The following is a 27,962-nucleotide window of genomic DNA, read 5'->3' as shown; positions in this document are numbered from 1 at the left end:
ATCAATTAAAAATTTAAAAAGGTAGATGAATACCCATGTAGGAGTATTAAATTTAACAATCTCAACTTTGATGGAACATTTTAAGTTTTAATAAAGCTCAGGTGCCAGGCGAGGCGTAATTATCACTTTCACAGAATTTACCTTGCGTATAGTTATGCCTGCACCTTCCTTCATATTCAAGGGCTCGTCAAGTGGAGTTCTATAATCGAAACACTGGATCAAATGTGCCATGATTAAGTGTTCCACTTACAATGCATAAGTCATCCCCAGATAAGATCGTCTTCCAGGAGCAAACATGAAAAACTCATAGTGTCGACCACACGGAAGTCAATATCACCAGCGACAAATCTTTCTAGACTAAACTTATCAGAATTTGACCAGAATTTAGGACTGCGCTGTAATTTCATTACATTTGCGAATAGTCTAGTTCCTTTGGGAATGTGATATCCACTAACAACACAATCCTTTACATTTTTATGTGGTACAAACAAAGGTCCTGGTGGATATAATCATAACACTTCTTCAACAATAACTTGGAGGTACACCAAATCCTTAATATCACTCTCTTCTACCCATCTTTTCTTTCCAACTTTTGTGTCTATCTCTTCTTGTGCTTTTTCAAGACATGTTGATTGTTTATCAGTAATGCCACACCCCAATTTATATGAAGAGCAACTGTGCCTGCTACTGTCACGACCCCAAAACCAACCCGATCGTGATGGCACCTATTATGGAACTAGGCTAGTCAACACATTCCCAAAATAGCTCAACATTTCATTAAAATTTAAATAACAACCCTTTTCATACTGAAATCCTCACAAAAGTATAAAGTCAAAAACCAAAACGCAAAAAATAAAGCCCGACCTCGGGTGTCACTAAGTCATGAGCAATATTACAATTGTTCTGAAACATAACAAGACAAAAATAGTGTGGAAATCAACTACTAATATCTGTAGGAAGATAGAAGGGAGAAGGACAAGGCTGCGATCGCTATGCATCTACCTTGCCAACTCCAAGTATCCGCGGGGGATGAAGATCAATGCTCGCTAGCACGTCCAGCAACTCCTGGATCTGCACACAACGTGCAAGGAGTAATGTGAGTACGCCAACTCAGTAAGTAACAAAGGTAAATAAATACTGAACAGTAAGAAAACACAGAAAATTCCATATCACAAAACTCAGTAAGTTCAACATGCTTTCAGATTAGTATATGAGTCAAAATATTCTCGTTTAAAAATCAGTTTTTCATAAAATCATTAGAAGATGCTTTCCAACAGTTTCAACAGAAGCTCAATGCAATTTAGAGTAAAAATGATAAAAATCATAATAGCCCCTCGGGAAAAACATAGTTCGTATATAGCCCATCGGGCAACATGAATCATAAATCGCCCATCGGGCATAACATCACTCAGAACCAGCCCCTCTGGCAAACCTCACAGTCACTCATAATAGCCCCTCGGGCACAACATGAATCAATAATAGCTCCTCAGGCATCACATCATATCACTCGCACAGCGTACCTGCACTCACTAGAGGTGTGCAGACTCCGGAGGGGCTCCTACAACCCAAGCGCTATAACAAGATACCTCATGGCATAATATATCAGGCCATCGGCCTATCATAATCACAAATCAGTAACAACATGTTGCGCCTCGCAACCCGATCCCATAATATCCTCACAACACAGGGCTTCAGTCTTACTCAGTCAAAAGCCTCTCAAGTCACTCGGGCTATCAGTAAAACAGGGTGCTCAGCCCAAAATATCTTTTTATGCATCAAAACGGAGTAACAAAAAGTGACTTATGAAATCAGTAAAACATAACATTACTGAGTACAAATCTTAAGTCAAAACAGTAAGGAAATAATAGTAAAAAGGCCCTTAAGGGTCCAAACAGCTTGGCACGAAGCCTAAATATGGCATTCAATCCAAATCATAGAAATTCTTTCTAAAATACATAAGTATTGAATAGTTTTTAGTCACGTATGCAACTTAATAGTTGCAACGGGACGGACCATGTCACAATCCCCAATGGTGCACGCCCACACGCTCGTCATCCAACATATGTGTTACCTCAAAATAGTGAAACGATGTGTAATATGGGGCTTCATACCCTTGGGACAAGATTTACAATCATTACTTACCTCGAATCAGTCAAATCTCTACTCTGCGACGCCCTTGCCTCTGGAATCGGCCTCCAAACATCCCGAGTTTAACCAAAAGCAATACAATGCAATCAATATAAGCCAATGAACTGATTCCATACGAAAAATTATCGAATTATACCAAAATCCTGAAATTCACCCAAACCCGGCCCCCGGGCACATGTCTCAGAATCCAAACAAAATCACAAAACTAGAAACTCCTTTCACTCCTAAGTTCATACATACCAAATTCATCAAAAATCCGACCTTGAATGGTCCCTCAAATCCCCAAATCAAACTCTTCAAACTCAAGCCCTAACTCCTTCAACTTCACGCCAAATTTTCACTAATTTCATGATTAAAGAGTAGGAAACTCGTCTTTAAAAATGGAGAAAATAGGCAAAAAATCGTGAAAGAACCGTTTTATACATTCTGCCCAGCATTTTCCGCATATGCGGTCCTTCTACCGCACCTGCACAACCGCTTATGCGGTCCATCCAACTGCACCTGCGGTTTTCACTTAAACACCCAGGTCCGCATCTGCGCCCCAAGCACTGCACCTGCGGTCTCGCAGATGCGTCCAACTCACCGCATCTGCAGTTCTTCTCCTGATGGCCAAATTCCGCATCTGCGGTCTCCCTCTCGCATCTGCAACCTCGCGCCTGCGGTCCCCAAGCCGCAGGTGTGAAAATAACAGAAGCAACAACTTCAGTTGCACCAACTAAATTCCATATCTTCCGTTAACCATCCAAATTCATCCCGAGGCCCTCGGGACCTCAACCAAAAATACTAACAAGTCAGATATCACCATTCAAACTTATTCAAACCTTCGGAACACTCAAAACAATATTAAAACACCAAATCACCCTCAGATTCAAGCCTAAGAACTTCCAAACTTCCAAATTCCGCAAATGATGCCGAAACCTATCAAACCTCATACGAATGAACTGAAATTTTGCACACACGTCTCAAGTAATACTACCGCCCTACTCCAATTTTCAGAATTTCATTCCGACCTCGATATCAAAATTTTCATTGCCGACCGAGAAACGCCAAATTTTCAATTCCGCCAATTCAAGGCTAAATCTACCACGGACCTCCAAATCACATTCCGGATGCGCTCCCAAGTCCAAAATTACCTAACGAGACTAACTGAACCATCGAAATTCCCATCCGAGATCATTTACACATAAGTCAACATCCATTGACTTTTCCAACTTAAGCCTACTTAAAAGAAACTAAGTATCTCAATTCACTCCAAAACCACTCCGAACCAGAACCAATCAACACGATGAGATGAAATACAGTTGAAGAACACGTAAGGAAGCAGAAATGGGAGGAACTAGGCTATGACTCATGAAACGACCGCCGAGTCATTAGAGCTTCATCCAAGACCAAACTCTATGGAAAAAGAAATGGTTAAAAAGGGAATATCAATCATTCACATACCTTGTTCTTAATTGATTAACAATAAAATAATTCAGTTATTTCAACTCTTCTCTTAGAGTTGCACGAGGTCAAGTTTATTTAGGGTAAAATCAAACACACTTTTTATACCTTACCTATATATTTTATTTTTAATCTAAAAAATCAAATATTTACCCAAGAAAAAAGTATATCCTCTAAATAATCACTATTATTTAATGCCGTATTATATAACTCTAGTATAACTTGTTCGCAAATCAAATGACATTGGTATTAGCTTTGACTATATTAATTCAAGCACCATCATTATTAAAAATAGAAAAAAGACTTGGATCTATATTTAACAAGGAATTGAGGAATTTTTCCCTAAAAAAGAGAAGTCCCTTGCTTTCTTTCTTCAAAGGGAGTTAAGAATTTATTCCATCAACGTGGTTCAATCAATTTTAAGAGGTTATATCTCATCTTTTTACCACTAAAGATTTTGAAGTGGTAAATACTCTTTTATTCTGATTCAGAGCTCTCAAGATAAAGTTTTGGAGTAAAGTCTTGACCGGTAAAGACCGTTTTACCTCCCAAGCCTAGGCGAATTCATATAAGTCGCCCCCCCCCCCCCCCCAAAAAAAAAAAAGAAATCTCATATTTTTTCCATTTATCATTCTATTTTTTATTTATTAAATCATCGTTATAAATATTTAGATAGTCTAACAAAAAGGGTAATCTGATGCATAAAGCATTCTGCATTGCTCTGTGTACAAGTTTGAGCCGCATTAAGAGGTTGTCCACCTGTAACATGGATTCAGTAATTGAGATATATTTTCGAATTTTAAGCATGTTTGCAGTACTCTTTCTTCTTTTCAGTTTTAAGCATGGATTCAATAATGAGCACAGAAGATAGTACGAGATTGTGACCTTTACCCCTTTTTTTCCTTTACCATTAGTAATTATTAACACTACTAGAAAACTATAAGCAACATCTTCTCAGATTTTGCCCGCTGAAACACCCATTATTTTTGAAATCACTTCAAAATTATAGTAGTAATTCACAGCCAAGAATTAATTATTTCTCCTTTCTTGTTTCTATAAAACTCGAAGAGGAGAAAACCCCAATTGTAGTAGAAAAAGCATTGTATTATTGTAGCCAAGGTATTCGCCCTAAAGAAAAGCTGGACGATTGGAAAAAAATGGCGTCATTTGTAGAGAAGCAGTCTTTTATAGCTTCGTAACTGCTTACAACTACCACAAGTGGAAGGCCTAACCGAAAAGTGAAAATGGGCCTGTATTTGTCAGCTAGGTCTCCGAGTTTTCGAGCTAATTGAAGTGGAAAAGATGGCCGATTACCGGCCATCCTCCGGGGATTTTCGGTGGTAAGGGTTTTGAATGTTTTTGAGATTTCTTTGTCCATAGGAAGTAGAAGAGAAATGTAATTAGGGTTACTACTCCTACAATGGCTTCTATAGGAAACACCATTATGGATTTTTAGATAAGATAACTTGACAATCAAACTATCACCAACTTCCTTTTTATAATGATCTCTTGAAATGAATATTATACTCCCTCTATTTCAGAAGCTTTACGGAGTTTTATTTTATATTCAATATTCAACTAGAAATAATGGGAAATAATCGACTGCCTCACCTTATCCTCGTACTAGAAATTAGTGGTTATCCTCGTACCACTAATGTGTATCGCTCTTTCCTTTGGTGCGGCACCACAATCTCTGTTCAACACCCTCCCCCCTCCTCCCCGCGGTTGATATTTGTTTAAAGACACTTTATTCTTCAATCATTTACATTTTGATGGGCCATGTTAAATTTGTTTTTATCATGAATTTGGGGGATTTGAATCTACACCCGTTTGCAAAAAAAATTGCTAGCGTACCCACTTTTCGCGTAAACTTCAGACATACGGGCCCGAAGCCACTACAACATAATGTATTTATAGTTACGAAATCTCAGCTAAAAATCTAATGGACGGTCGTCGTCGCCATTGTTATTGAAGTGGAAAAGATGGCCTATTACCGGCCATCCTCCGGGGATTTTTGGTGGTAAGGGTTTTGAATGTTTTTGAGATTTCTTTGTCCATAGGAAGTAGAAGAGAAATGTAATTAGGGTTACTACTCCTACAATGGCTTCTATAGGAAACACCATTATGGATTTTTAGCAAAAGAACTCTGAGAATCAAACTACAGGTAATTGTAGGTTGTGCATGGTAAATACAGAATTATCGTAAAAACATTGGTATTTGATGGGTTAATTGGTTTAAGTTTTAAAAAAAATTGGTATTAGACATGATATTTGGTATTAAAAAATAATATCGAAATATTAATACCGTACCGAAATATACACTAAGTCACGCAATACATATATCATTGATTATAACCAGGGACAAAGGTACATAGCCCTAAGGGTGGTCAACTCACCATCATTCGTCGAAAAATTACACTATATATATAGGTAAAATATATTTTAATGGTATATAACATATATTGAACACCTTTTATCCGGGATTTTTTTGACTTATGTCAAGTTTGAACACCCTAAATAAAATTTCTGGCTTCGCCACTGATTATAACATACCCCGCTAAGTTGCACAATACTTTTCTTTGACATTAATATTTAGGTTGGCAATATATAAAGCTCATGTAATTTTTAGGAAAATGGAGGAACAAATAGGCTGCGAATTTTGACTCTTAATATTTAGGTTGTCACGCAATTTATTCGTATTGCTTCTACAGTTTTAAGGTGTTTCTTACTCTGTTACTCATGTATAAGTTACCAATTCAAATTTATAAAATCTATGCTGTTATGAGTCACTTTAATTTAATAACGTAATTTATAACTAGCAGTTTTATTATCAAAGTCAACATTTAAAGCTTAAAGCTTTTAGATTTTAGTTTTTTTAAGTTATATAATAATTTATATTAACTATATATTCAATAAAAATTTTTAAGGTAAATACAGCAGTTGACTTGTGCGCGAAGGTAAATTCATTATATATTAGTGATGATCCAATATGTAAGAGCCAGTAAGGGAATGAAATGTGTCACGATTGCATTAGTTAAAGTAGCACATATCATAGATCTTTGTAAAGTTATTTTCTTCTATTCAAATTGAAATCCATCATAAAAAAACATTTTTTCCCTAATAAATTGTACCTTCAAAAATAGTAATTCTTGATAGAAATTCAAATGATGTCATTGATGAATAGCTAGCTGAATTTAATTTGAACATGTCACGACCCTAAATCCAATAGTGGTCGTTATGGCATCGGATATCATGATGTCAAGTCAACTATTAATACTTAATTTAGTTTTCGTTTTAGTATTTTTGAAATCATGATTTTTCTTCAATTTAATAGTAAAAGATGAGATTTCAGAATAAATAATAATATTTAACTATATCATCAATGAATAATTAATAATCATCCCAGAACCCGATATCACAAGTGCATGAGCATCAACTAGGAATAATAAAATAAAATGCAGCATCTATCCGGAATGCAAATTTGGACAGGAATAAGAATACAAATAATCTGAAGGAGACTCTGCTGGCTGCGGATCGTGGTAGAAGATGCAGCTCACCCAAGTCCTCGTATCAACCATGCTGCTGCACCACAAGGCCACTAAACACACATGTGCCAGTACAACAAAATGTACAACAAGTGTAGTATGAGTACGAAAACAATGCGTACCCAGTAAGTATCCAGTCTAACCTCAAAGAAATAGTGATGAGGGGTCGACTCCGACACTTACTATAGCCAACAATAATGTACCAATAATATAACAAATCATGGATTTTATTAAAAGGAGGTAGACTCAAGGAAATCATGAAGCAGGTAAACAATCCTTTTGTTAATAAGGGATTTTCAAATTCATTTTCATTATTTATCAATTTATCTCAGGCCAAGGAGACAATATTATTATTTATAAATTTCAAGGGAAGCAATACAAGCATGCGCAAATCATGCTAAGGTCGTACGGCCCGATCCAACATAATATTTAAACTGTGCACTACTAGAGGGTCGAATGATGCGAACTATAGATGCATCTATTTAATCTACCTAGGCATTCGGCCCGTTCCACAAAAGATAAACACATTCAAACAGTCAATCAAGAATTCATCAAGGGGCAATTATCCAAGGAAAATGCAATTTCTCTTTTAAAAGTCAAGAAAATGATGTCTTGACTTTAGAAATTTATTTACAAAGTTCTATATGATTTAAGAATTTTAAATTGACAATAAGATTGCAAATATTACAAGTAAAGAATGTTTTTGGTCCTAGACTACCCGAACTTAAGCATAATAGTAGCTATGCACGGACTCTCGTCACCTTGTGCGTACATAGCCCCTACAAATAGGATCACATATTGATTCATTTCACCTATGGGGTAAATTCCCTCTTACAAGGTTAGAAAGGAGACTTACCTCGCTCCAAAGTTCCATAACTGGCTTTCGAGCCCTTCAAACAGCTCGAATCAATGGTCACCGCTTCAAAACTAGCCAATAATTATGCAAACCCATTAATATATATTAATATACTCATTATAATCCAATTTATAACAATTTCAAACCTCGATCAAAAAGTCGATAAAAATCACCCTCGGGCCTATGATGACCCAAAAGGTCATCACTTGATTTACAAGTCAATTCTATATTTTGAGGCCTTGAAAACCTACTTTTATCTCACCTCAATTTACGTGCATAGTTCGGGCATATATCCGAAATGCTTTTATGTGAAAATTTGATAAAAATTCTAATTTTGCCTTTAAAATTAAATTTAAGTTGACTTCGGTCAATATTTTGGGTAAATGGACCCAGACCTATGATTTGAGTGTCCTGGATGGTCCGTAGAAAAATATGGAAGTTAGGCATATGCCCGGAGTTGAATTCCGAGGTCCCAAGCCCAATAAATGAATTTTTGAAGAAAATTGTTTAACTGAAATTATAAGAGTTTTTTGAAAATTTAAAGATGTTTGGATTTGATGGTATCAGGATCGTATTTTGGTTTCGGAGTCCGGTACAGGTCTTATATGGTATTTAAGTTGTGCCTGTAAAATTTGTTTAAAAACGGAATTCATATGACGTGAATCGAACCCTCGGTTGTGAAATTTGGAAATTAAGAGTTCTTGAGATTTTTCTTAGATTTTGATGCTAAATTCATTGTTAAAGATGTTATATGGCGGTTTGATTGCGTGAGTAAGTCCGTATGATATTTTTAGATTAGTTTGCATGTTTAGTTTGGAGCTCCGAGGGCTCGGGTAAGTTTCGGATGGAGTTCGGGATGTTTTGAAACTTAGAAATTCTGTTGTCATAGTTGTTGCAGGTGCTCAGGTAATTCCTTCTTCACGTTCACGAAGGAACTCTCGCGAACGTGAAGAGCAAAGTGGTACTGAAGGAAAATTCCTTTTACGCGAACGCGAGACACAGGTCACGAACGGGAAGCCTTAGGGGTGTTACCCTTCGCGAACGCGGACCTGCTATCGCGAACGCAAAGGCCATTTGGCAGGGAACTGGGGGAAGGGAAAATGCTCTACGCGAATGCGGCAATTGGCTCGCGAACGCGAAGGTCAGGGGGATCAACCTTCGCAAACACATACAGTAACTCTAAAACGCGAAGGCTCTTCTAGCCAAAGCTTCGCGAACATGACAGACCCTTTGCGAACGCGAAGAAGGTCTATCCAACGATTTAAAAAAGAACCATAACGGGAATTTAGCCATATTTTCATATCTTCTTCCCCAAAATCAGACCCTAGGCAATTTTTGAAGAGCAAATTCAACACCAAATCATAGGTATGTGTTCCTAAACCCATCTCTTTCATTTTCCATTAACACCCATAAAATTTCTAGGCTTAAATATTGTTCTTCCATGGTAGAAATTGAGAACTTGGGTAGAGTTAGGGATTTTTGAATAAGTGGAATTTAGACCTCGTTTTGGGGTCGGATTTCGAAACTAATTGCATATTCGAACTCGTGGGTGAATGGGTAATCGAATTTTGATCCGAACCTCGAGTTTTGACCAAGCGGGCCAGGGGTCGTTTTTTGACTTTTTAGAAAAATGATAGAAGACCTATAGTTAAGCATTGGGTATGAATTATTTAGTATTTATTGATGTTGTTAAATTAATTTGGGCTAGATACAAGTAAATTGGAGGCGAATACTAAAGGAAAAGCTGTGTTTGAGGCTTGAGTTGGTCGTGGAAGTTCGAGGTAAGCGTTTGATCTAACCTTAGCTTGAGGGAATAGGTATTGTGCTTTATTTCCTATGTGCTAGTGTAGTGTACGACGTATAGGTGTGGTGACGAGTATCTATACGTTGGTGCCAAGCATGCCCGTGAGTCTTAAATTTTGATCTCTGTATTTTCTTAATAAATACTACAATTGCCTAAATTGTTGATTATGCATGTTGAGCAAGACATATGATTATCTTCTTGGTATTGATTTATTATTGTGTATTGGCTCCAATTGAGGTTCATTTGTGAAGTTAATTGTTGGTACTAGTTTGGTTATAGTTGATTCCCTTGCCGGGACGTATTTATTTCTTACTGTTGATTCCCTTGTTGGGATGTGTTTATTCTTGTTGATTCCATTGCCGGGATATTGTTGTTGCTATTGTTTGGGTGAGGAAAGATAGATAAAGCACAAAAGGTGATGTCGTGTACATTCATATTTATGCATATGGTAAGGAAAGAGTGATAAAGCACGAAGGGTGATGCCGTGTACATTTTCATTGATATTGATGCATATGGTGAGGAAGAGAGATAAAGCACGAAGGGTGATGCCGTGCACATTTCTAATATTACATGGAGAGGATGAGAGATAAAGCACTAAGGGTGATGTCGTGCATATTTTCATTACATAATTGCATTGATGAGGATTGAGAGTAAAAGCACGAAGGGTGATGTCGTGCACTTATCGCCTGTTTGTTATGATTTCTTGCTGCTTTCGGTTCAATTACTTTAATTGTCTTATTCCACTATTATTGTGATTCTTTACGTTGGTATTTCCTCATAGCATGTTACCTCTCCCCCGTTACTTTTGAATTATTTCTATTACTGTTATTCTGTAAGATGTTGTTTAACTACAGGTTATTTGTTTGTTGTGCCCTAGCCTCGTCACTACTTCACCGAGGTTAGGCTCGACACTTACTCAGTACATGAGGTCGGTTGTACTGATACTATACTCTGCACTCTTTTGTGCAGATCCCGGTACTGGAGCTTACGGACCTTAGCTAGGGGTTGATGCCTTCAGTCCAACGGAGACCCGAGGTAGTCCTGCAGGCATCCGCAGGCCTTGGCGTCGCCTTCTTATCTAGTCCTTTTTGTTCTTTTCTATTTCAGAGACAGACATGTACTTTCTTGTTCAGACCCTATTTGTAGTTTTTCTTAGATAGTCCGTGAGATTGTGATACCAGTTCTGGATGGTTTATGTTTATGGATTCGTATTGGTATTAGCTTAATTGTTAAATTTCGTTCTTCCGCAACATTATTTCCGCTGTTTATAATATATTAACTTGCAATTGTTAGAGGTTAAAAATGAAAAGGGTAAATTAATCGGAATAGTTTGCTGCCTAGCTTTCACTAGTAGGAGCCATCACGACTCCCGAGGATGAGAAATCCAGGTCGTGACAGGGCCTGCATGCCCAGATTCCGAAATGTTTCGAAGATAAACTTTATTCATAACACCACGAACTCAAATATATAATTTATTCCAAGTTCCATGTCCAAAATCGTGGTTAAAATCCATAAAATACCAATTCTAGGTTTTTTCACCAAAACCCCAAATATCTACTAATTTTCATGTTCCAATCCATGTATAATTCATGTATTTAACTCAAAATGAGTGGGAATAACTTACCTTGACATAGAAGATAAAGATAGAGCTCCAAAATTGCTCCAATACCGGCTCCCATGGAGGAAATGAAGTGCAAATGAGCGAAAACCTCGATTTTAAAAGAACACTGCCCAGGCCTTTCCCCTTTGTTATCGCGGAAATGCCCTTGCGATAGCGAAGGCCAATCAACAACTGCCCAAAAGCTTCTCTTTCGCAAACGCGATGCCCAGAATGTGATCGTATTGCTCATCCCCTTCCTCTTTCGCGATCACGAACATCGATATGTGATTGCATAGAACAACCTTCTCTAAAAAGGGCCAGCCCCATTAAGACAACGCATTCGTGATAGCTCCGACGGGAACGCGAAGAACCTCCAGCTCGACCCTTCGCGAACACAAACTATTGTACGCGATCACGTAAAGCAAAAATCCCACTACTCCACTTAACCCTTCACAATCGCGGCCCTCTTCTCGCGATCGTGGAAGAGGAAACCAGATGCCCAAAAACCAGCAATTCCTCAAAGTCCAATATCAGTTTGAACTCACTCCGAGACACACCCAAGGCCCTCAAGACCTTAACCAATTATACCAATACTTCCCAAAGCATATTACGAACTTAGTTGAGCTTTTAAATCACATCAAACCACATCGAAATAGCGGATCACAACTCAATTCAAGCTTATGAACTTTATCGAATCACGCCCGATTGACCTCAAATTTTGCACACAAGGTATTTTTGACATTACGGACCTACTCTAACTTTAGGAATCAGAATTCGACCTCGATATTAAAAAGTTCACTTCCGATCAAACTTCTCAAAAATCCTTCAAATTCTAACTTTCGCCAAACGACTTCAAAATGAACTACGGACCACCAAATCCATATCGGATGCGCTCCCAGTACCGGAATCACCATACAGAGCTGTTCTCAGACTCAAAAATTCGAACAGACATAGTTAACATTGAAATGCACTTAACCCAAATTTATGAAATTTTTTCAAAATTCCAACTTCCACAATAGGCGCCGAAACTCTCCCGAGTCATTCAACACCTGATCCGGACATACGCTCAAGTTCGAAATTATGATACGAACATGTTGGAACCTTCAAATTCCGATTCCAAGGTCGTTTACTCAAAATCAACCCTTAGTCAGATTCTTCCAACTTAAAGCTTTCGAAATGAAAATTTCCTTTCCAAATCAACTTCGAACTTCCCGAAATTCAATTCCGACCACACGTATAAGTCATAATACCTGAAATGAAGCTGCTCATGGTCTCAAACCACCGAATGACATGCTAGAGCTCAAAACAACCAATCGGGTCGTTACAGAACATTTTTAAATAACTTAGTGCACCCTCGTTGAAGTTCATAAATGAACTAGTTAGTTTATTTTTGAACCTTTTTAATCGATATATTAATTTACAACTGTATTCTTTTTGAAGTCATAAATGAACTAATTGAATTTACACTATCTTTTATTGGTTTTTTGATAGTTCAGCTAATATTTTGGAGTAATTTCTTATTTGAAACACCCCGTATAGTTATATTTCTTTTGTTTGTGATGCAAAAAACATTTTTCTTAAACTTTCAATTGGCTAAATATCTATTTATTTTTCCTCAGCTAAATATCTATTTTACCCTCTAAATTTTTAATATTAAATGGCTTCCTGGACACTTAAACTTGTAGGACTTTTGAATATCGATACACAAACTTTAGTGTTTCCCATTTAAATACTCAAACTCGTGAAACCTATAACTAATAAACACCTTTAACTATTGACTATGCTTATGCGGCGGTAGCTTATATTATATGGACATAATGCGTACAAGTCACATTCAAATGGTGCGTGTATCTATTACTATTCATTAAAAAGATTGTAAAATCAAAAAAAATAAACAAAAACTATAAGGAAAACCAAAAAAGAAAAAGAAATCCCATCCGTCGATTTCCATAATAGAAACACCCCCCCCAGATCTCGTCATCTACACACCACCCCTATATCTTCACACCATCCCCAACGACCAGAACAAAGCTACACCCATAACCCACAACAACGACTAAACAAACCCAACCAGTCCCTCCTCCCCATCTACTCCTAATAGCGCCTTCCCTCCCCCTCCCCACCCTTCGGATTTTGAGCTTTTCTTGTTCTCAATATAAAAGCTATCCGCCTACTACCAGAAACAGCTGCAAGATAAATCCACATACACGCAAGGGACAGAGAAACAGATCTGGGGGTGAGAATGGGTGAAAAAGAGATGGGGAAGTGAGCGAAAAAACAAAGGGACAAAGATATTTTTGTGGTTGTTCGGTTTGAGTGTTGAGGACGTTCGAGATTGCCAGCGAGTTATTTTTTTTCCGGTTCGTGGTACAATTTCCAGATTTCTGTTGATCATATATTATCCATGTTTTTACTCATTTTCTCTAATTCACATGAACAATTCTAAGTATCCATTGTTGTTCCTTTGTGTTTGATTTTTTCTGCCGTAGTAGTATGTAAATTATTTGTGGCCCTCTTCGTAGTTAATTTGGTTTGCTGGGTCATTTTGGTACCTTGAGTTAGGTAAAAGTTGCACAGGTATGGTGAAGAAGAAAATAAGGGAAATAGAAGCAAAATTAGAAATTAATAAATTTATTCCAGCACAACTATGGTTTGTTTTGGCGCCCTTGATGTGTAATAATCCCATTGGTCATTTGTTGACTGGATGGACACGTATGTGAATGTGTAATACACGCGCGTAGGATCAATGGTCAAATGTGTTTATTAGTTAAGGGTTTCACGAGTTTGAGTGTTCAAATAGGAAAGTCCAAAATTTGTGTATCAGCTTTCAAAAGCCTTACAAGTTTAAGTGGCCAGGAAGCCATTACGCCTTATCTTTTTAATAGTATAATTTTTTCCCCTCCTTTTTAATCTATATTATGACTAGCATATTGAAAGAATAATATTATTTATAAAGTATAAACGTAAAAAATATTATTCAAGTATTATATATAATGTTAGAATAAAATAATTTCGCTTTTTACTTTGTAAATAATTTTTTAATACGTAAATCCATAATATAGATTAAAAAGAAAAAATATTTTGTAATATTAGAAAAAGTAAAAAAAAAAGATTTCTTTTGGATAATTTAGAGGATAAAATAGTATTTAGCTAGTCATCAGAAAGTTTGAGAAATATAATTGAGAGGTCTTCTAAGTGTTATAGACATAGTTTGTCACTTTTATATTATAAACAATTGAACATAACTTTACTAAGTAAATTTATATAGTTGAGTGACCTTTTGAGTAATGAACTCAGTATTTTTTGAAGTCATCGGAAACATAATTGAATCGGAGTTAAGGGATAACTCACTTAATAAGTTTCTTATCTTCGACAATTGAGATGGAGGGTTCAAACCCCATGCGTAACGTAGTATTTCCCTCCTCCGCTGCTGTAATGAAAAAAAAAAAAATCTGAACCCTTTTCATGTCACATCCCTAATTGTCCAGTTGATCAACTTGCTACATAACCTTTTTCTAGCAAAATTTGAATTGTATGGACCACAAACAAAAATAGTCAAACATCAAGTTGACAATTACTAATTAGAATCCCTGTATGTGTTCTTAATATATGTCCTTTCAGGCATTGTCCTTTCTTAGTTAAACCTTTGCTAATGAAACTTCACTTGCTCTTTCGTATCGAACTAAAAAACTAATCCACAGCCCCTTTTCAACCCTAACTGGTTTTTTCCTATTTAAAGTCATCTTTTTCTTCAATCATTTACATTTTGATGGGCTATGTTAGAACTGTTTTTATCAGGAAATTGCTAGGTATTAAAACATTAAAGTTGTATTTGTGTGACTTATAGGTCACGGGTTTCAGCCGTGGAAGCAGTCACTAATGCTTCTATTTGTGATGACCCAAAAGGTCATCACTTGTTTTAAAAAATAAAATTCTATGTTCCGATGCCTTAAAATCCTCTCTTAGCATCACCTCGATTTGCGTACGCAGTCCGGGTGCGTAGCTGGAAAGCCTAAATGTGAAAATCTGTGAAAAATGATAAATTTGACTTCGGTCAACGTTTTGGGTAAATGGACTCGGACCAGTGATTTGATGGTCCCGGAGGGTCCGTAGGAAAATATGGGACTTGGTTGTATGCCCGGAATCGAATTCCAAGGTCCCAAGCCCGAGAAATGAATTTTTGAAGAAAATTATTTTCTGAAATTATTTATAAGGGTTGGAAATGAATTTTGATTAGAACATGTTGGTGTCGGGCCCGTACTTTGGTTCCGGCATCCGGTACAAGTCTTATACATGATTTAAGATAAATTATGTGAAGTTTGGTAAGAAACGGAATCCGTTTAACGTGATTCGGACCTTAAATGCAAATTTGATGTTTAAAGGAGTTTTGAGAAATTTCATGGATCTCGAGGTTTAATTCGAAGTTCATGATGCTATTTTGGTGATTTGAGTACACAAATAAGTCTGTAGGATGTTTTTGAGGTTGTGTGTATATTTGGTTTGAAGCCCCGAGGGCTCGGGTGAGTTTTGGATAGGCCACCGAGTGCATTTTGAACTTAGAAAAATTTCAGAAATTTTGTTGGTATGATCAGGCCTGCTGGCTTCGCATTTTCGAAGCCTGGCTCGCAAATGCGATATCGCAAATGCAAGGGCTTGGTCGCAAATGCGAACCAGCCCAGGCCTGCCTTATTTCGCAAATGCGAGCTATGTTTCGCAAATGCGACCTCGCAAATGCAAGGATCCCCTTCACAAATGCAACGTATGCTGGGAAGGCTAGAAGTCACAAATGTCACTTATTGTTCGCAAATGCGAAAAGCCCAGATTTCCTAAGGGTTTGCAAATGCGAGCTTCCGTTCGCAATTCCTAAGCCAGCAGAGGTCGGGGTTCGCAATTGCGAACACCTGTTCGCAATTCCCACATCTGAGACCTGCAACTTTTATACTTAGACGATTTTAAACTCATTTTTCACATTTTTTCAAAACACAAACTCCTTTGGGCGATTTTCCAAGAACAACTCATCTTCCAAATCGATTGTAAGTTAATTTTTACTCATTTCCTTCAATCATTAACATCTTTTAACATGATTTCAACTCAAATCATTGATTTTCATAGGGGAAATTGGGTGTTTTGGATAGAACCTATGCTTTTCAAAAATTGGGGATTTGGACCTCGATTTGAGGTCCGATTTCTAAACAAATTATATATTTGAGTTCGTGGGGGAATGGGTAATCGGATTTTGATTCGAACCTCGGGTTTTGACCATATGGGACCGGGAGATTTTTGAATTTTTTTGGAAGAATGATGAGAAAGCTATAATTAAGCATTAGAATTGGATTGTTTAGCGTTTATTGATGTTATTAACTCGATTATGTCTAGATACAATTGACTTGGAGCTAAATTCAAAAGGAAAGGCGGTGTTTGAGGCTTGAGTTGGCCGTGGAAGTTCGAGGTAAATGTTTGGTCTAACCTTAGCTTGAGGGATTTACGAGTTGAGTCCTATTTGCTATGTGGTAATTGTTGAGTACGACGTATAGGCATGGTGACGAGTATCTATACGTTGGTGTCTAACATGCCCGTGAGTCTTTATATTGTGATTATCATAACTTCGTTGTATCCTTCATGCCTTAGTGGTAGTTTCTATTTGTTGTATAAAGGTTGTGGAAGGAATTGTGATCTATGAACCTTGAGGAGCGTTGGCTCAAGTTGTATAACGAATTGTGAAAGTATAAGTGATAATTGAACCTCTAGAGCATTGGCTCGAGTTGTGAAGTGAATAGTGAAGCAAAAGTGAGAAAGAGAAGAGATCATTATGTTGTCACTCTTGCCGGGCTATTGTTGATTTATTTTCTATCTCCCTTACTGGGATTGATTTTATTGACGTTGTTCCCTTGCCAGGATTTAATTAATGAAATGTTGTTCCCTTGCCGGGATTTAATTATTGAATTGTTGTTCCCTTGCCATGATTTTATTATAATTTTATTTATTCCCTAGCCCTATTATTTGTGATTGTTGTTTGGGTGAGGAAGAGAGTTAAACCACGAAGGGTGATACCGTTCATTATTTGTTTTATGAGGAAAGAGTGTAAAGCACGAAGGGTGATGCCGTGTATGATTGTGAGGAAAGAGTGTAAAGCACAAAGGGTAATGTCGTGCCGCACGATGTACCATTCCGTGCCGATTATATTGATTATATGGTGAGGAAAGAGAGTAAAAGCACGAAGGGTGATGCCGTGTATATTTATATTATATGATTGCTTTGGTGAGGACGAGTGTAAAAGCACGAAGGGTGATGTCGTGCATTTATTGATTTATGATTCTTTGTTGATATCCGAGTTATGTTTTTTTCCTTTGTTTATTTGATGTTCCTTCTATTCGGAATTGTTATCTTCCCCACAACATGCTCCCCCTCCCATACTTGGCTGGTTATTTCTGTATTACTTTTCCGCTGTAAATATTTTTGAACTGCACATGTTTATTTGGTAGTCTGGTCCTAAACTTGTCACTACTTTGCAGAGGTTAGGCTGGACACTTACCAGCACATGGGTTCGGTTGTGCTGATACTACACTCTGGACTATGTACAAATCCCGAAGAAGCTTTTGGACAGTAGCTTGGAGGCTTCCTTCAGTCCATCCGGAGACCCAAGGTAGACCTGCAGGCGTCCGCAGGCCCTGGCGTCTCCCTTTGTCCCTATTTCCTGTTTTATTTTTCTTTGTTCAGAAACAGTGTACTGTTATTTCTTCAGACTTTGTATGTAGCAATCTTAGACAGTCTATGACACCAGGTTTTGGGTGATTAAAGCTTGAGTAATTGTAATAGACATAGATTTTAGATATTTTATTAATGTCTTCCCCTTAAATGTACGTTTCCGCTGTTATCATGTTATCGCCTTATATTTGTTAAAAGGAAATAACCGGATAATGAAGTAATTAGTTTAAAGGATTGGCTTGCCTAGCTCACATTAGTTGGCGCCTTCACGACTCCCGATGGTGAGAAATCCGGGCCGTGATAAGTTGGTATCATAGTTCTAGGTTACATGGGTCTCACAGTTCACAGACAAGCTTAGTAGAGTCTGAGGGATCGGTATGGAGATATCTGTATTAATCCCCCAAAGGCTATAGAGTTAGGAACAACTTCACATTTATTCTTTCCTATCGTGTGGTTTGGTTTCTCAATGCTAATTAGATTTCTACTATGTTCTTTCGCAGATGGCAAGAACACGCGCTTCCTCATCCACTGACCAGCAACCCAAGCCCCCAGCAGCAGCTCCCACGAGGGGCAGAGGGCGAGGCCGTGCTAGAGGCCGAGGTAGGGTCAAAGCTCATCCCCGAGTAGCAGCACCAGTGGTGGAGCCTCAGGTTGACTTTGATGTTGAAGTTCCGGCCCCAGCAGTTCCGGTGGACCCCGCTCAGGTCCCAGAGGGGTCTATTGCTACCTAGTTCTTCAGGATGTTCTGGTCCGTCTAGTGGGCCTCATGGAGAGTGTCACCCGAGAAGGCTTGCTTATTGTAGCACCAGCCATCTCTTAGGCTGGAGGAGGAGCCCACACTCCTGCTACTCGCATTCCGGAGCAGGTAGCTCCCCAGATTCAGACTCAAACGATTCAGCCAGTTGGAGCAGTTCAGCCGGGTGTAGTAGCTCAGACCGGTGATGGAGCGGCTATGTCTGCCGATGCTTTATGGAGGTTGGATAGGTTCACCAAGCTCTTCACTACTACTTTCAGCGGTGCATTTACTAAGGACCCCCAGGATTATCTAAACAGCTGTCACGAGGTTCTCAGGATCATGGGGATAGTTGAGACCAATGGAGTTGATTTTGCCACTTTTCGCTTGTCTGGATCCGCCAAGACTTGGTGGAGGGATTTCTATTTGGCTAGACCAGTCGGATCGCCAACTTTGACTTAGGAGCAGTTTACTTAGCTATTTCTGGAGAAGTTTCTCCCCATCACTCAGAGAGAGGCCTATCAGAGTCAGTTTGAGTGTCTCCAGCAGGGTTGTATGATTGTTACCTAGTATGAGACCAGGTTCATCAACTTGGCTCGTCATGCCCTTATCATACTTCCCACTGAGAGAAAGGGTGAGGAGGTTCATTGATGGACTTATTCATCCGATTCGTCTTCAGATGGCTAGGGAGGCTGGGAGTGAGATATCTTTTTAGGAGGTGGCCAATGTGGCCAGGAGAGTAGAGATGGTTCTGTCATAGGGAGGTGATCATGGGTCGGACAAGAGACTCCATCATTCAGGCAGATTCAGTGGTACCTCATTTAGAGGTAGGGATTCGTATGGTAGAGGCCATCCTCCTAGGCCTTTTCAGTCAGCTCTTCAGGTTTCTCACGGTGCTTCAGGTGGTCGTGATCCTCAGATGCAGTATTTTGATTAGCAGTCCTACAGTGCACCACCTGATCCTATCAGTGCACCGCCGCTTCAGAGTTTCCAGGGTGGTCATTCAGGTCGTTAGGGCCAGCAGTCTCAGCAGCCGAGGGCTTGCTACACTTGTGGTGATATGGGTCACATTGCTAGGTTTTGCCCTTGAGCACCGAGTGGCTCTCAGCATTAGGGTTCTCTTGCCATGTTCAGGAACCAGGTGTTCCACAGCCCGCCCAACCAGCTAGAGGTGGGGGTAGAGGTGTTAGAGGTGGAGGTAGAGGTGTTAGAGGTGGAGGTAGAGGTATTATAGGTGGAGCTCAGGCAGCTAGAGGTGGAGGCCATCCAACAACAGGCCATCCCAGAGATGTAGTTCAGGGTGGTGGGGCCTAGTCCTGATGTTATGCTCTTCCAGCCAGGTCCGAGGCTGAGGCTTCAGATGCAGTTATTACAGGTACAGTTCCGGTTTGTGATAGAGATGATTCAGTGTTATTTGATCCAGGGTCGACATACTTGTATGTGTCATCTTATTTAGCACCATATTTGGTCATGCCTAGTGATTCTTTGAGTGATCCTATTTATGTGTCTACATCGGTGGGTGATTCTATTATGGTAGATCGAGTCCATCGTTCATGTATAGTTATGATTGGGGGTCTTGAGACTCGCGTAGATTTGCTTCTTCTAGACATGGTTAATTTCGATGTCATATTGGGGATGGACTGGTTATCACCTTACCACGCTATCTTGGACTGTCATGCTAAGACTGTGACCTTAGCTTTGCCGAGTTTGCCTCATTTAGAGTGGAGAGGAACTCCTGGTCATTCTACCTGTAGTGTTATCTCTTATGTGAAGGCTCGGTGTATGGTCGAGAAAGGGTGTTTGGCCTATTTGGCATATGTTCGTGATTCTAGTGCTGAGGTTCCTTCTATTGATTCTGTGCCCATTGTTCATGAGTTTCCTGAGGTATTCCCTTCATACCTGCTAGCTATGCCACCCGACAGAGATATTGATTTCTTCATTGATTTGGCTCCAGGCACTCAGCCCATTTCTGTTCTACCGTATCGTATGGCCCCGCCTGAGTTGAAAGAGCAGTTGCAAGACTTGCTTGAGAAGGGTTTCATTAGGCTAAGTGTTTCGCCTTGGGGTGCGCCGGTGTTGTTTGTTAAGAAGAAGGATGGATCGATGAGAATGTGTATTGATTCCCGGTAGTTGAACAAGGTTATAATCAAGAATAAGTATCCATTGCCGAGGATTGATGATTTGTTTGATCAGCTTCAGGGTGCCAAGATATTTTCGAAGATTGACTTGAGATCTGGCTACTATTAGTTGAGGATTAGGGCATCCGATGTCCCTAAGACACTTTTCTGCACTCGGTACGGGCATTATGAGTTCATGGTGATGTCATTCAGGTTGACAATTGCCCCAGCTGCTTTTATGGATTTGATGAACCGAGTGTTCAGGCCATATTTGGATTCGTTCGTGATAGTCTTCATTGATGATATTTTGATCTATTCCCACAACCGGGAATAACGCGAGCAGCATCTTAGAGTGGTTCTTCATACCCTGAGGGATAGTCAGTTATACGCTAAGTTCTCGAAGTGTGAGTTCTGGTTGAGTTCAGTTGCATTCCTGGGTCATGTTATATCAGCAGAGGGTATTCAGGTTGATCTGAAGAAGATTGAGGCAGTCAAGAACTAGCCTAGACCCGTATCAACTACATAGATTCAGAGTTTCTTGGGATTGGCAGGCTACTATCGTCGGTTCGTGGAAGGGTTTTCATCTATCACACCCTCGATGACCAGGTTGACCCAGAAGGGGGCCCTGTTCAGATGGTCGGATGAGTGTGAGGCGAGCCTTTAGAAGCTCAAGACAGCTTTGACTACGACACCAGTGTTGGTTTTGCCCACAGGTTCAGGGCCTTATAAAGTTTATTATGATGCATCTCATATTGGACTTGGTGCAATATTGATGCAGGATAGCAAGGTCATTGCCTACGCTTCGTGGCAGTTGAAGATTCATGAGAAAAACTATCCGGTTCATGATTTGGAGTTGGCAGCCATTGTTCACGCATTGAAGATTTGGAGGCATTATCTGTATGGCGTGGCATGTGAGGTGTTCACGGATCACAAGAGTCTTCAGTATTTGTTCAAGCAAAAGGAGTTGAATTTGAGGTAGAGAAGGTGGTTGGAGTTGTTGAAAGATTATGATATCACTATCTTATATCACCCGGGAAAGGCCAATGTGGTGGCCGATGCTTTGAGTAGGAAATCAACCAGTATGGGTAGTCTTTCTTATATTCTGGTTGGTGAGAGACGACTTGCTTTGGATATTCAAACTTTGGCCAATCAGTTCATGAGGTTGGATGTTTCTGAGCCCAGCCGTGTGTTAGCTTGCACCGTTGCTCGTTTTTCGTTATTGGAGCGTATCTGAGATCGACAGTATGATGATCCCCATTTGTGTGTCTTCAGAAACAAGGTGCAGCACGGAGGTGCCAAGCAAGTTACCTTAGGTGATGATGGAGTTTTGAGATTGTAGGTTCGAGTTTGTGTGCCTAATGTGGATGGGCTCCGAGAGTTGATTTTAGAGGAGGCCCATAGTTCCTGGTACTCTATTCATCCGGGCGCTGCGAAGATGTATCAGGATTTGCGGCAGCATTATTGGTGGTAGAGAATGAAGAAGGATATCGTTGCATATATGGCTCGGTGTTTGAATTGTCATCATGTTAAGTAAGAGCATCAGAGGCCTAGTGGTTTATTTCAAAAGATTGAGATTCCTGAGTGGAAATGGGAGTGTATCACTGTGTACTTTGTTGTTGGTCTCCCACGGACTCAGAGGAAGTTCGATGCAGTGTGGGTTATTGTTGATAGGCTGACCAAGTAAGCGCATTTTATTCCTGTGGCGGTCTCTTATTCTTCCGAGAGGTTAGCTGAGATCTATATCCGAGAGATTGTTCGCCTTCATGGTGTGCCCGAGTCTATCATTTCGGATCGAGGTACGCAGTTTACCTCCCATTTCTGGAGAGCAGTTCATTGAGAATTGAGCACACGGGTTGAGTTGAGCACAGCGTTTTATCCCTAGACGGACGGACAGTCCGAGCGGACTATTACGATTTTGAAGGATATGCTCCGAGCTTGTATCATTGACTTTGGAGGCTCGTGGGATCAGTTTTTGCCTTTAGCAGAGTTTGCCTACAATAATAGCTACCAGTCGAGTATTCAGATGGCTCCGTATGAGGCTTTGTATGGTAGGCAATGCCGGTCTCCAGTTAGATGGTTTGAGCCGGGAGAGGCTCGGTTATTGGGTACGGATCTAGTTTAGGATGCCTTGGACAAGGTCATGATCATTCAAGATAGGCTTGGTACAACTCAGTCCAGGCAAAAGAGTATGCCGACCGTAAGGTTCGTGACTTAGAATTCATGGTCGGTGAGTGGGTATTGCTTCGAGTGTCGCCTATGAAGGGCGTGATGAGATTTGGGAAGAAGGGCAAGCTTAGCCCTAGGTTCATTGGCCCGTTTAATATTCTTGATTGAGTCGGAGAGGTGGCTTATAGAGTTGCGTTGCCGCCGAGCTTATCAGTTGTGCATCTGATGTTTCATGTGTCCATGCTTCGGAAATACCACGGCAATCCATCCCACGTGTTAGATAACAACAATGTCCAGTTGGACAAAGACTTGTCTTATGAGGAGGAGCCGGTAGCTATTTTAGACCGGCATGTTCGTCAGTTGAAATCGAAGAGTTTTTCTTCTGTACATGTTCAGTGGAGAGGTCATCCTCCTGAGGCATCGACCTGGGAGTCCGAGTCCGATATGTGAAGCCGTTATCTTCATATTTTCCCCGACTCAGGTGCTTCCTTCTTCTGTCCGTTCAAGGACGAACGGAAAAATGAAATTCTACATTCTGATGCCTGAAAAACCTCTCTTAGCATCACCTCGATTTGCGTGCACAGTCCAGGTGCGTAGCCGGAAAGCCTAAATGTGAAATTTTTTGAAAAATGATAAATTTTGACTATAAAATGAATTAATTTGACTTCGGTCAACGTTTTGGGTAAACGGACCCGGACCCATGATTTGATGGTCTCGGAGGGTTCGTAGGAAAATATGGGACTTGGGCGTATGCCCGAAATCGAATTTCGAAGTCCCAAGCCCGAGAAATGAATTTTTGAAGAAAATTATTTTCTGAACTTGTTTATAAGGGTTGGAAATGAATTTTGATTAAAACATGTTGGTGTCGGGACCGTATTTTGGTTCTGGCGCCTGATATAGGTCTTATATATGATTTAAGATAATTCTGTAAAGTTTGGTAAGAAACTGAATCCGTTTGACGTGATTCGGACCTTAAATGCAAATTTGATGTTTAAAGGAGTTTTGAGAAATTTCATTGATCTCGAGATTTAATTCGATGTTCATGATGTTATTTTGGTAATTTGAGTAATAGGATGTTTTTGAGGTTGTGTGTACATTTAGTTTGGAGCCCCGAGGGCTCGGGTGAGTTTTGGATAGGCCACGAGGTGCATTTTGAACTTAGAAAAATTGCAGAAATTTTGCCGGTAAGATCAGGCCTACTGGCTTCGCATGGCTCGCAAATGCGATATCGCAAATACGAGGGCTTGTTTGCAAATCCGAACCATCCTAGGCCTGCCTTATCTCGCAAATGCAGCTATGTTTCGCAAATGCGAGGATCCCGTTCGCAAATGCGACGTATGCTGGGAAGGCTTGAAGTCGCAAATGCGACTTATTGTTCGCAAATGCGAAAAGCCCAGATTTCCTAAGGGTTCGCAAATGCGAGCTTCCCTTCGCAATTCCCAAGCATACAGAGATCGGGGTTCGCAATTGTGAACCCCTGTTCGTAATTCCCACATCTGAGACGTGCAACTTTTATACATAGATGATTTTAAACTCATGTTTCACATCTTTTTAAAACACAAACTCCTTTGGGCGATTTTTCAATAACAACTCTTCTTCCAAGTCGATTGTAAGTTAATTTTTACTCATTTCCTTCAATCATTAATATCTTTTAACATAATTTCAACTCAAAATCAATGATTTTCATGGGGGAAATTGGGTGTTTTGGGTAGAACCTAGGTTTTTCAAAAATTTGGGATTTGGACCTCGATTTGAGGTCCGATTTCAAAACAAATTATATATTTGGGTTCGTGGGGGAATGGTTAATCGGATTTTGGTTAGAACCTCGGGTTTTGACCATATTCACCTGGGGTGATTTTTGTCTTTTTGGAAAGAATGATAGGAAAGCTATAATTAAGCATTGGAATTGGATTGTTTAGCGTTTATTGATGTTATTAAGTCGATTATGTCTAGATACAATTGATTTGGAGCCAAATTCAAAAGGAAAGGCGGTGTTTGAGGATTGAGTTGGCCGTGGAAGTTTGAGGTAAGTGTTTGGTCTAACCTTAGCTTGAGAGATTAGGAGTTGAGTCCTATTTGCTATGTGGTAATTGTTGAGTACGACGTATATGCATGGTGACGAGTATCTATACGTTTGTGTCTAGCATGTCGTGAGTCTTTATATTGTGATTATCATGACTTCATTGTATCCTTCATGCCTTAATGGTAGTTTCTATTTGTTGTATAAAGGCTGTGGAAGGAATTATGATCTATAAACCTTGAGGAGCGTTGGCTCAAGTTGTATAACGAATTGTGAAAGTATAAGTGATAATTGAACCTCTAGAGCATTAGCTCGAGTTGTGAGGTGAATAGTGAAGCAAAAGTGAGAAAGAGAAGAGATCATTATATTGTCACCCTTCCCGGGCTATTGTTGATTTATTTGCTACCTCCTTTGCTGAGATGTTGATGTTATTGACGTTGTTCCCTAGCCAGGATTTAATTATTGAATTGTTGTTCCCTTGCCAGGATTTTATTGCAATTTTATTTATTCCCTTGTCCTATTGTTTGCGATTGTTGTTCTGGTGAGGAAGAGAGTTAAAGCACGAAGGGTGATACCGTGCATTGTTTGTTTTGTGAGGAAAGAGTGTAAAGCACGAAGGGTTATGCCATGTATGATTGTGAGGAAAGAGTGTAAAGCACGAAGGGTGATGCCGTGCCGCACGATGTACCATTCCGTGCCGATTAATGTCGTGCCGATTAATTCAGGAAAGACAGTAAAAGCATGAAGAGTGATGCCGTGTACATTTTTATTATATGATTGCTTTGGTGAGGACGAGAGTAAAATCACGAAGGGTGATGCCGTGCATTTATTGATTTCTGATTCTTTGTTGATATCCGAGTTATGTTGTTTTCCTTCATTTATTTGATGTTCCTTCTATTCGAAATTGTTATCTTCCCCATAGCATGCTCCCCATCCCATACTTGGCTGGTTATTTCTGTATTACTTTTCCACTGTAAATATATTTGAACTGCACAGGTTTATTTGATAGTATGGTCCTAGCCTCATCACTACTTTGCCGAGGTTAGGATGGACACTTACCAGCACATGAGGTCAGTTGTGCTAATACTACACTCAGTACTATGTGCAAATCACGGAGCAACTTTTGGACAGTAGCTTGGAGGCTTCCTTCACTCTATCCGGAGACCCAAGGTAGATCTGCAGGTGTCCGTAGGCTCTGTCGTCTCCCTCTGCCCCTATTTCCTGTTTCATTTTCCTTTGTTCAGAAACAGTGCACTGTTATTTCTTCAGACTTTGTATGTAGCAATCTTAGACAGTCTATGATACTGTGACACCAGATTTTGGGTGATTAATGCTTGAGTAATTGTAATAGACATAGATTTCAGATATTTTATTGTTGTCTTCCGCTTAAACGTACGTTTCCGCTGTTATCATGTTATCGCCTTATATTTGTTAAAAAGAAATAACCGGATAATAAAGTAATTAGTTTAAAGGATTGGCTTGCCTAGCTCACATTAGTAGGTGCCATCACGACTCCCGAGGGTGGGAAATTCGAGTCGTGACACTATTAGGATAAACTGATAAATACAGATTCATAAGCTCTAATACGGAAATACAAGTCTGAAATGACCAAACACAATACTGTCTGTATTAGAAAGCTGTATTTGTAAACTAATTCTGAAAAAACAAAGCAGAATAATATATAAACAGAAAATGTAAAGAAACAAAAATCAATTCGAGCCCACTTAATTCACAGTATTTCTTTAAGAAATTTAATTCCCTCCTAGTACCCAAGGTTATGGATTATTTCCTCCTAGGATAGAACGAATTACACACTGGTGTAGTGGTACTTCAAACCCCAGTGTTTTAGCGAACACAAAGTTCGGTAGCAAATCACACTTATCGTTGCTTTGTTTGATGTTAAAAGTATGCAGAAGAAGGAGGAGAAACTCATAAAATCGTATGAAAATTCTGAGCAGAATAAACTTGTATTTATAGCCAAAGTTGGGCTGAAATCTGAAGAGGTGCAACTCTTCAAAATGATTGTTTATGCAAAACGGCAACAACATAAATGCCATAACATAAATGGCTATTTACTCAACAATAAAAAGGAAAAATTGAAGAGGGTAGTTTAATTTTCCGTTACACAACTGAAAAACGGATTGGATTTAATATTAATATTTATTTTAATATTAATATTTTGTTCTTAAAACAAATATTTAATAATATTTCTGTTAATATTTTACTATTACCTAATAAATTTGGTTCAAAAAATTAATCAATCAATTGACCAAATCCAAAATCCGAAGCCGAGCGTGCGACGACGGCGCGTTGCTTGGCTTTTACTCAACTCTTTAAGAGCTAGAAGAAGAGCAATTCCTTATATACCCCAAATCCCAAGCCGAAGCCGAGCGAGCGACGACGGCGCGAGGCTTGCTTTCTTCACAACTCTTTAAGAGCTAGAAGAAGAGCAATTGCTTATATACCCATAAAAAAGCTCTTCCTCTTCCAATATGGGACAATGTCCCTTTGCCAAGGAGGAAAACTTAAAATTTTACTTAAAAATTTAATCTCCCTCTATTTCTCATTCACCCTATTTTAAGCATATCATATACTTAAAATTCCAATCAGTCTGAAATAAACACAACACTACATAAGAAAAGAGACACCAAAACTCTCGACCCCGACTTATATGAGTGATTCTTTTTTCAAAGATTTTGTTAGTGTTTTAGTAGCAATCAGTGGCAAATTTCTTCTTTTATTTCACATACCTGTTCGTCTCCTTGATAGTTGTATTCCCTTATACCAACGTACACAATTTCCATCACATTTCATTCTTATTAGTAA

At 39.3% G+C, this 27,962-nt stretch overlaps 1 pseudogene; it reads right to left on the bottom strand.

The window, feature by feature from the left end:
* Nucleotides 1-87: 87 nt before the first annotated feature.
* Nucleotides 88-27,940, bottom strand: LOC104210781 (nicotine N-demethylase CYP82E3-like; annotated as a pseudogene).
* Nucleotides 27,941-27,962: the final 22 nt, after the last annotated feature.

The sequence above is a fragment of the Nicotiana sylvestris genome, chromosome 11, assembly GCF_000393655.2.
Source record: "Nicotiana sylvestris chromosome 11, ASM39365v2, whole genome shotgun sequence".
Classification (NCBI taxonomy): domain Eukaryota; kingdom Viridiplantae; phylum Streptophyta; class Magnoliopsida; order Solanales; family Solanaceae; genus Nicotiana; species Nicotiana sylvestris.
This window is presented reverse-complemented; position numbering and strand designations above follow the sequence as displayed.